Source organism: Heliconius melpomene, chromosome 10 (assembly GCF_056956725.1).
Source record: "Heliconius melpomene rosina isolate 202511_hmr_F chromosome 10, ASM5695672v1, whole genome shotgun sequence".
Classification (NCBI taxonomy): Eukaryota; Metazoa; Arthropoda; class Insecta; order Lepidoptera; family Nymphalidae; genus Heliconius; species Heliconius melpomene.
Genome location: NC_140398.1, coordinates 782,863 through 792,559, shown reverse-complemented (window position 1 = coordinate 792,559; position 9,697 = coordinate 782,863). Strand labels below are relative to the sequence as shown.

General features: G+C 32.4%; 2 non-coding genes across 2 annotated transcripts; both read right to left on the bottom strand.

The window, feature by feature from the left end:
* Nucleotides 1-2,898: 2,898 nt before the first annotated feature.
* TRNAN-GUU (transfer RNA asparagine (anticodon GUU)) lies at nucleotides 2,899-2,972 on the bottom strand. The gene has a single exon. It is a non-coding gene; the product is annotated as a tRNA-Asn (tRNA).
* A 6,053-nt stretch (nucleotides 2,973-9,025) lies between these two features.
* Nucleotides 9,026-9,097, bottom strand: TRNAG-UCC (transfer RNA glycine (anticodon UCC)). Its single transcript has one exon. It is a non-coding gene; the product is annotated as a tRNA-Gly (tRNA).
* Nucleotides 9,098-9,697: the final 600 nt, after the last annotated feature.

Here is a 9,697-nt window from a genome sequence, read left to right as displayed (position 1 = left end):
CATGAAGCAAAAAAAACCTCTATATATAGTTTAAAATATAAAAAAAATATTTCTTTATATGAAAATGAATTGTGATACATTTTATCACATAAAATGTCCCCTAAATATTATCTATTATAGTATCCAGCCTTGGCATTGTATTAGCGGGTTATGTAAGGAGGGCGACCGTCTGGCACAGTGGTGATGACGTGCCTTGTTGTTGCTCTTTATTTGATCCAAGGTCGTGGATTCAATGTCTGTGAAAACTTATGTTTTCTTCTGTTGCTTTTTTATATTATTTATTGGAAAACACCTAAAGAAAAAGCACTTCCCTGTCTGTTTTTCTTTCAATTAGAGATATTGAACGTAACGGAACGTTGCGGAACCTTAAGCGGCAGTTTTTCTCGACTGGACAAAATTACCTTAATACATATTAAAAATGTAGATACGTTGTTCGATGAGCGAGATTCGAACCTACAACGTCTGCATTCATTAAGCTCATATTTTTATCTACTCTCCGCCTTCTACGCAAAATTGAAATGCGTAGAGTTAAATAATTATTAGTTAAATTACTAATACATAGATTTGAAACAGATGTCTATGATATCATTGTTTTGTTGACATGACCTTGATTATATATAGAGCATTATGAATACTAAAAATTAGAAATGGCATGTAGATATATACCTATGAAAAAACATGCATCACTCTATTCTCCATTATCTATAGATTTGGCGGAACTTAACACCGCGCTTTATATTACCAGAAAGAAAAAAAATCGTAAATTAAATAATCATATTTAGTATACTCACTGTACTAGATAACCTAACTGACTGTGACTCCAAACGAGAGTGGTTGTGGGTTCGATTCTCACTCGAGGAAATGAAATATTTATTTACATTTATGTTTTCATTTTTTCGCTCTGGTGTAGAGGCAAAGCGCGGCGTTAAGTTCCGCCAGTCAACATGCAATATCTCCAGAATTCGGCGGAAAATGGGGAACGGAGTGTCTTATCACTAGTTTGCCGCATGAAGCTAATATTTTTTTTAATAATACAAATATACCTACTAAAAGCCTATTATGATGAATATTTAATTTTCATCTCGATTACCCAATACGTGAAGCATGTGTAACGAGAATATAGCACTAATAAACTATGACATCAGTTAAGCACACATCCGAAGTAGAAGTACTGAGAAATTAGTGGGGGATTTACGTCGACTGTGCGTCTACTGTCCAGTCATCTTACGTAGGGTAGAGTTAGCTAATTGCAATTAACTTTTAGTTAGAAGTATGGCAGTAATTGTGAAATTAATAGGATTGATTTAGATAGGTACGAGGTCAGTCGTGGCGCAGGGGCACAAGTGTGCGACTGTAAACGTGATAGATATAGGATAGGGTTCGATTTCCACTCTGGAATTCGGCGAATAGTGGGAACGGAAGTGTCTTAATACTAGCTTTCCAGGTTCTCTCTGCCAACTCTGCTATGTTTAATTCTGTTAAATATTATTTACTATTAGGTAATCGCGGTAATTACACTAATACTTCAATTATTTTCATTTCTCTTCCCTTTTCTCTGATTTATAACCACACAATGTCTCGATGGTTGGATATTTATATTTCATAATACTGCTAATACAACCGAAAAGAAATAAAAAAAAATACATACATTTCAATAATTGCAGATTCAAATTTAACTTGTAAAGAAATGTTATATTATACGAAATTATGAAGAATAAAAAGTTCAGGTTGAGAAATTGCTATTTTATTTTTTTTATTTTATCTTCGTCTGAAATTACACCTATTTTATATGTTTTTTTAAAAAGCTGCAAAAATTATTTTCAATTATGTTTACGAATCGTACACTACTTTAATGGTATACTTACTTTATGGTATTTTTTATTATACGTAAAATAAAAATATATATATTTAATCAGATGCTCCATTTCCGACCTAAAACTCAAAATTTTGTTTAATAGGTACTTACTTGTAAAATGTATCATGCACCCATATGTATCTAGATTTCAAGAAATCTTAGTAATAATACTAAGAAACTTTGAAAGTATGTTTGTTTATCGTCATGTTGATTGTGCGTTACATCTCATAAATAGTAAATAGCGGCATTAATGTTACACATTTCTTTACATTTTGCAATTTGAATAAAAATAAGAGACCGGGACTTCAATTCTTATAACGTGACGATTTCTATTCGGGGGAGTATTTTTTTTTCTTATCCTCTCTTTAGCAACAAAATAAAATGTGGCGTTAAGTTCCGTCACTCAACAAGTCATGTTATCAAAAATATCAATTCCATACATAGAACTCTTTTAAAATATTCTTTTAAAATGAGTTTCCGAAATGTTTATTACAAAAACTAATTAGCATAAATTAAAATTGTATCATTATGTAATCTATTCTATTAGCATGTTTCATTCATAAAAAAATAATTTAATTGAAAAAACGTAGCGGAACTACAGTTTGTTTCCAGTTTTCGAAAAGAGATGACGTATGTTTAGTTAACTAGAGGTCTAGAGTTTGAAGTTAAAAGTGAATTAATCGTTTATACTCATGTTTTAAAGTTTTTAAATGAGAATTGATATACCAACTACATATATGTGGGTATAAATAGTAATAATAAAAAAAATATTTTGTAATTCTACACTTACTTACTCTAGACTAGAGGAAACTTAATGTTAAGACCCTCCGTTGCCCATGGATTTCCTTATTTTCGAGATATGGCATGTGGCGGAATTCGACGTCAGGCTTTTTATTACTACTAGAATTATGTGAAAAAAAATGTTTTTATTTAACTACAAATATTTCTAATATTAGTAAAAGTCGAGTGCTTAATAATTATCAATAAGTTCTATCAAAATCCATAAATATACATAAAAGTAAAAAAAAAGAATAAAAAGTAACCGCCCCCGGGTGGGCTCGAACCACCAACCTTTCGGTTAACAGCCGAACGCGCTAGCCAATTGCGCCACGGAGGCGATGCTCACATCGCTATATGTATGTATGTGTAGATATTTAAACATATATGAATACTGATTAATAATAACATAGTTGATAATAATATTAATGCTAATAAAAGTATTGATTAAACAAAAATATCAATTTAGTAGTATAGGTTACACGGCAATTTTAATACAAGATGTGACAAAACGAAGAACTTTTGATTGCTTTCCTTCTAGACCTGGACAATCTATGTGACAGACAGTCAAACAGATAGGTACATAGACTATAAGGGAGCCTTTTTTGTACGGAACCCTAAAAAAACACATATTTGAAATAAAGAGAATAAAGTGAGACATCCATGTACTCGTATATGAAAATCTACTAGCAATATTACATACAGTAAGACGCTGCCAAATTATTTTTCTCCTTAAAAATGAGTCATTATAATTTTGGGTAGGACGTGAGTTCAGAACAAAAATAATATAGCATTAGTAACGGCTATAGTTAGCTTATTTGCATCACGTAGGCCATCCTAATGAAATGTACACAATTATAAATGTGAAGATAAGTAAATATATGAATCTTAAGATCAATATATATAAAGACAAGGCACGACGTTGAGTTCTGCAACTCACACGCAATGTCGTGTGTGGTTTCTTTTGGACTTTATAGATATTAATTTCTTGCGTTGGAATTGAATCCACTGCCTTCTAGTGTAATCAAATATGTCAATGACGCCATGACTTCGTCTGCCATCCATTATATATGTATTTATTTAGTTTGTTTGTATGAAGCTAACAGCTAAAATCCACCTCGTATTATGACTTACAAATTATCACAAAGATGCTTGACAACAATACACTTCAAACTTGGGAAATTCTGTACTAAGTTTTAAAATTTGTTTATTTACATTGCTTTATGGGTTTATCCTCAATATTATCCTTGAAATCTACCCAAGAAGCTGTACTGACGCGATGATTGTAGCAATGAATTTGCTACTTATGAAAACGAATTATTTTCATTTTCTTCGTTCTGGTAACAAGATTAAAGCTCGTATTTATAAATCGTTCTCAAGTTTGAGATTTATCTTGAGAGGCCGTTTTCATTCATTTTCATCTATATTTACAAATCACGGTCTGTCAGTACGTTTGTACGAATGTCTGTCTGTCTGCTATCCAGGTCACGGATTCGAATTTTGACGTTAGCGCGAGGTTAGTGTCTGTTATAGTCCAATGCAAATATTTTACTGTTCTCTTTAACATTAAATACGTGTAACCTACTAGTGCTGTTTCGTAGAATGTAGTGACTTATCTGTTTTGTAAGAAAAAAAACTAAATTTTTAAAGAATTTAGGTTATTAGAGTAAGTTGGTCTTATTTACTTTTTTTATCTTAATACACGTAGCATAATAAAGATGAGTAGGCATAAAATTAAGACCATATTTTTTTAAGCTATTCGTCCTATCTGCCACCTAATAAAAAAATAACTAGAATTATTACTGTACCCTATGTATAAAAAACTGACATATAAATTATTCTACTCACAATTCAATAAAAATATTTCTAAGTAGTTTTACAATGACTTAAGCTGTATTGAACATTTCCGGTCGCGTGTATCGTGCAACATTTTTTGTTTTGATCATTCTAAGCATAGAGTCTAGAAAATGTAGTGTCAGGCTATTATTTTATTATTGCGATAAAATTAAGAGTGATTTTTAGCATAGCATATTTTTTATATTTATATAGCATATGAATACGAAAAATAAAGCGGGGCCACATAATATATAAGATCGTTTGTTTATTTATACTAAATTATTTTTATATAAATTAAGACAAAAAATGCTTATTAATATATAGTGCAAAATTACTTATTACTCAAATAACCTAAGATATTCCACCTATAGTATATTATCCACACGCATTAATCTATAAAACATTAGAAAGTTCAGTTGCGCAAGCGCACACCGCGCTATACTAAAATAGTTAAATCGAAAGGCGTATATTTTGTATTGGAATAGAATAGACACTGGAATTGTCCTGTCCTTAAGCATGTGTTCGACAGATGGCCGCATTCTGGACGCTCTGAACCAGGAAGTGTGAAGCATCAAAATATATGTTTCTATAGTTCGCGGAAAAAAATGTGCTTTATACTTCTATTGTGGTATAGATTTGTTCAATGTGTGTTAAGAATGGTAGTGTAAATGTGTTATAGTAAGGAAAATCGCGGCGTTGAGTTCTGCCACTCAAACCGGAATGTATCGAATTTGGGCGGAAAGCGGAGTGTCTTGTGAATGGATACTTGCTGTCCCGTAACATGCGGAATAAAGCGGGAAGCTTTTAAACTTTATATTTTATCCTTCATAAAAAACCATAGGTATTAATCATTTTGTCCGTTTGAAGTACGTATTATACTTACATTTAAAATAATGGCACACTTTAAATAACGATCCAGGTCTTATATCACCATCACCCATCGCTTTGTTAAATAGAAAGAATAGAGGCCAACGAGCGGCGTAGGAATTGTATTGTTTGTAAGTTCGATACTCATTCGGGGGAATTAGTTGTTTTCTCGCTCTAGTAAAAAGACAAAGGGCAGCGTTCAATTCCGCCACTAAATACGCAAAATGTTAATAAGACGGAAAGTGGGGAACGAATGTTTTAAAGCTACGTATCCTTTGTCTATCCTCTTATAGCCAGGGTACACTGAGAACTCAAAAAAATTGGAAATCGATGAGAAATGACACTATTCTCTCTCTCTCTCTCTAATTAACACTCCACTAATTTCAAGCCCTGCGACATGTTTAACCTAAATATTTGTAAAGCTGTCACAAACAATATAATACCTATTATTTCTCATTCAACAATTGTTACATATAGATTGATATTCTCCATACAACGTCGTGAGCCATTGTCAGTCGGTACGTTTGAAAATTTAATAGCTCGTGCGCTTGCGCATGTATTTTGAATGATTTTTATCTGTGTTATCTTATTGAGGCCGTATTGGTATATGTCTGTTAATGCTTGTGGGTTCGATTTTCACTCGGAGAAATTAATTATTTTCAATTCTTCGCTCTGGTAACAAGACAATGGGCGGTGTTGCCTCATTCAACAGGCAATGTCTCGAAAATTTGACGGAAAGAGGGGAAAATCTAGCAATAGCTCCTATAATATGGGTGAAATGATAGTACGGTGATTATCTCTTACGAGAAACGGTGATTATCTCATAATTTAATTATTATAAATGTATTGATAGTCAAATTGGATCATTTTATAGTATTTTTAAGAAAATTTTCATTTTTCAATTTTTTAAGAATTACGATATATAGTTCATTCTGTCTTGGAAAAATACGAGCGAGCCACCATCCAAATACCAATGTCTTTAAAATGGGTGAAAGATGGCACACAAAGTATTCTAGCTTATAACTGTGGTGTTCAGGTTTTCAATTACAAGAACTCCAAAAACTCGAGAACGTTTCACCTGATTAGTCACCTAACATCAGTAAGCTTATCACGTACCAAATGAACTGATACTAAAAAACATAATAGTTTCACATAATACTACCAAGTCATGTTTCTTAAGAAAACTGTCTCATATGGAGTACGAGTAAGTACGTGCTCACGTATAGTTTACTATTGTTTCGAGGCTATAGTGTCTTAATTGATTTCATTCACATATAGAAAAATATCTGGCTTATTCGCGTGCAACAATGACGCAATAAGTAAATGAAAATAATTCACTTCCCCGAGTGGGAATCGAACCCACAACCGTCATGTTTACAGCCAGAAGTACCGCCTTACGGCTGTGCAATTATGTTAATTAAGTAAAATTAAAATATTTTCGCACCAATCTCGCGCCACCCACTAAAAATTCACGGTGGTCCAATTTAAAGTCTGACATTACAATTTAAATGTTAAAATATTATAACTATTTTATACGTACGTGTACTAGTCGTCGCCCGAGACTTTGCTTGGATTTTTAAATAAAATCGAAAATCCTGTAGGTTGCTGTAAGAATTTTGAGAAATCTTTTATGCTCCCCTACATTTACTAGCCGGATAATAATGACTTTATAAAGATATCTTCAATAGATACAGAGAAAAAATACTTTATCCTTAAAGGATGTTACCCCATGTACCCCCATGGGGTGTGTGTATAGTTATAGAACTCCCTTGCGTCACACCATTAACCCCCATAACTCCCTTATGTCTCTATCCGCTACTCCTTATAATCCTATCCTATATCCTCCTTGCTACATGTGAAATACAGAGTGAAGCTGAAAAAAGAAATCCAGTAGTTTCGGTTGTGGCTGTGTAATGTCTGTCAGTCACGAATAATTTTTTTTTATATAGGTATATAGACTTATAATAATTTAGGCTCGATTTCACAAAATAAACCGCAGGGCGTGTTTAAACGTCTGTCAAGAGTGCGAAATTTGTGTGGTCTTCATTTAAAATGGACGGTAATTTACTTTGGTGTCGGCCGTTATTAAATATATAAAGTAAAATAAAATAATTTTATCTTAAATGGTTAAGGCTTAAATTTTAACAGGAATAATATAAAAGGACTTTTGATATCTTTTTTGTATATGACAGACGTACAATACTTTGTTGTACAAACTTATAAGGGTTTTTTTAAAGCTACGGAATCCTAAAAAGTAATCCATTGCTGAGATTTAAACCTCCCAATACACTACACTACTACACTACTTCCTAATTAATAACTTTTTATAGCATTATATACTCGTATATCCCGCTGGTATAGCAGAGTAGGTAGAAATAACCTAGAGTTAGGACACTCCGCCATCCACCCACCGCCCAGTTTTCGAGACATTGAGTATTGAGTGGCGGATCTTAATACTGTGGTTTGTCTCTTTACTAGGACGAGCAAACGAAAATGTCTAATTCTTCGAGAGGAAATCGAATTCACAACCGTGGAATCTACAGTCAGACGCTGTGTCAGTCTACAGTGTTTTTATTAGCAAATACCCACAATTATTAATAAAACCAGTAATTGATTAAGAAATCTACGTTCGTATGACAAAGTCCTTGATATCCAGAAAATACGCAATGACAGGCAGAAGCGGGAATTCACATCAATTGAGATGTTAGTCATAGGAACATTTGTTGAAGTAATCAATAAAAATGTTATCAAAGAAATCTTTATATGTTAGTGTAGGATTAAATACATATAATGGGATTGCATTGTCTTCTGTAAAATATATATATTTAGTATTTCATAATATTCGTAGCGCAGTAGGAGAATATTCGACTGCAAATCCGATGGCTGTGAGTTCGATCCCTGCTCAGGAGAGTGATGATATTTAAATTATTTTCATTTAATCGGAACTTAATATACGGAAAATGGAGCGAAGCTGTAAAAAATATACTAAAAGATTGGAAACGAAACGAACGAAGGTGTGGCGCGGGTTCGAGTTCCTCTAAGTTTAATTTTTTTGTATGTTTCCTATATTACATTTATTATATAAGGTAATATTTTACAGATATTAATTTTATAGTAGGTAGCTACAAATGTACATAAGATTTACTTTTCACTATTCCCACAGTAGTTATATTACGATAAATATTATATCAGCATTATGTAATACAATACTTTCATTACAATACAATCATTTGCCTATTAATATTTATAGTAATAGGCAAATAATTTAATATTTTTTACAGTAGGTAAAGAAAACATTCGGCCACGACGGCCTCGATAGAGTGTGAAACAAAAATATATTAATCTATATGTCCAATATATCATTATGTCATTCACTTTTTGCTTAAATTGTGAAAACAGTATTGAGTTGCGGAGTTCAACGCCGTACGCGGTGGTCAACATTATTATTAACATTTTTTATTAGATATAATGTTTTGCATTTATAACATTATCATAATATGAATAATGCATAACCGTATAACTTAAAATTTATTTACATGCACATAAATTATATTTGGATACATATGAATAAGTATAAAAGAAAATGATAATTTTGACTATAATAGTTGTTTATTTTGAAACACAAAAAATAGTTCTTTGATAATACAATGAAAATTAGGTAAATAAAAGAAAGTAGGATAACAAAAAGCGTGCGTCGGCCGGGAATCGAACCCGGATCAACTGCTTGGAAGGCAACTATGCTGACCATTACACCACCGACGCAACTGACTCCAGTAACGAATTCAATAATTTTGATCTAAATTTGTGATTAAGAGCTATATCTATTGGCGTCATTAAAATAACAAATTACATTGATATAATTTTTTATTGATAATAATATATTTTTAGAAATATTTTAGATTAATATGTAAAAACAATAATTATACATAATATACCGTACACAACCGTATAGGAATTGATGTGATTATTCATAAGCGATGGTTGTGGGTTCGAGACACATTTGAGGAAATATATATAGAAACTTAAGAATGGAGTGTTTTAAGACCTAGACCCTACCCTGTTATAGCGTAAATGTATAACTTAAATATCTTTGTATTTAAAGCCGTCGCGGTGCAGGGACACAAGCATACGACTATAAACGCGACGGTTGTGAGTTCAGTTTCCACTCGAGGAAATGAAATGTTTAATATTTCCATTTCTTCGCTCTGGTAACGAGACAAGACGCGGCGTTGAGTTCCGTCCCTTAACACATTATGTTTTGAAAATTCAGTGGAAAGTAGGGAAAGGACTTCGCCTATTAACTTATTAATAGGAACGACAGTCAGACACCTGTCTTAATGGAAACGGAGTGTCTTAACACCA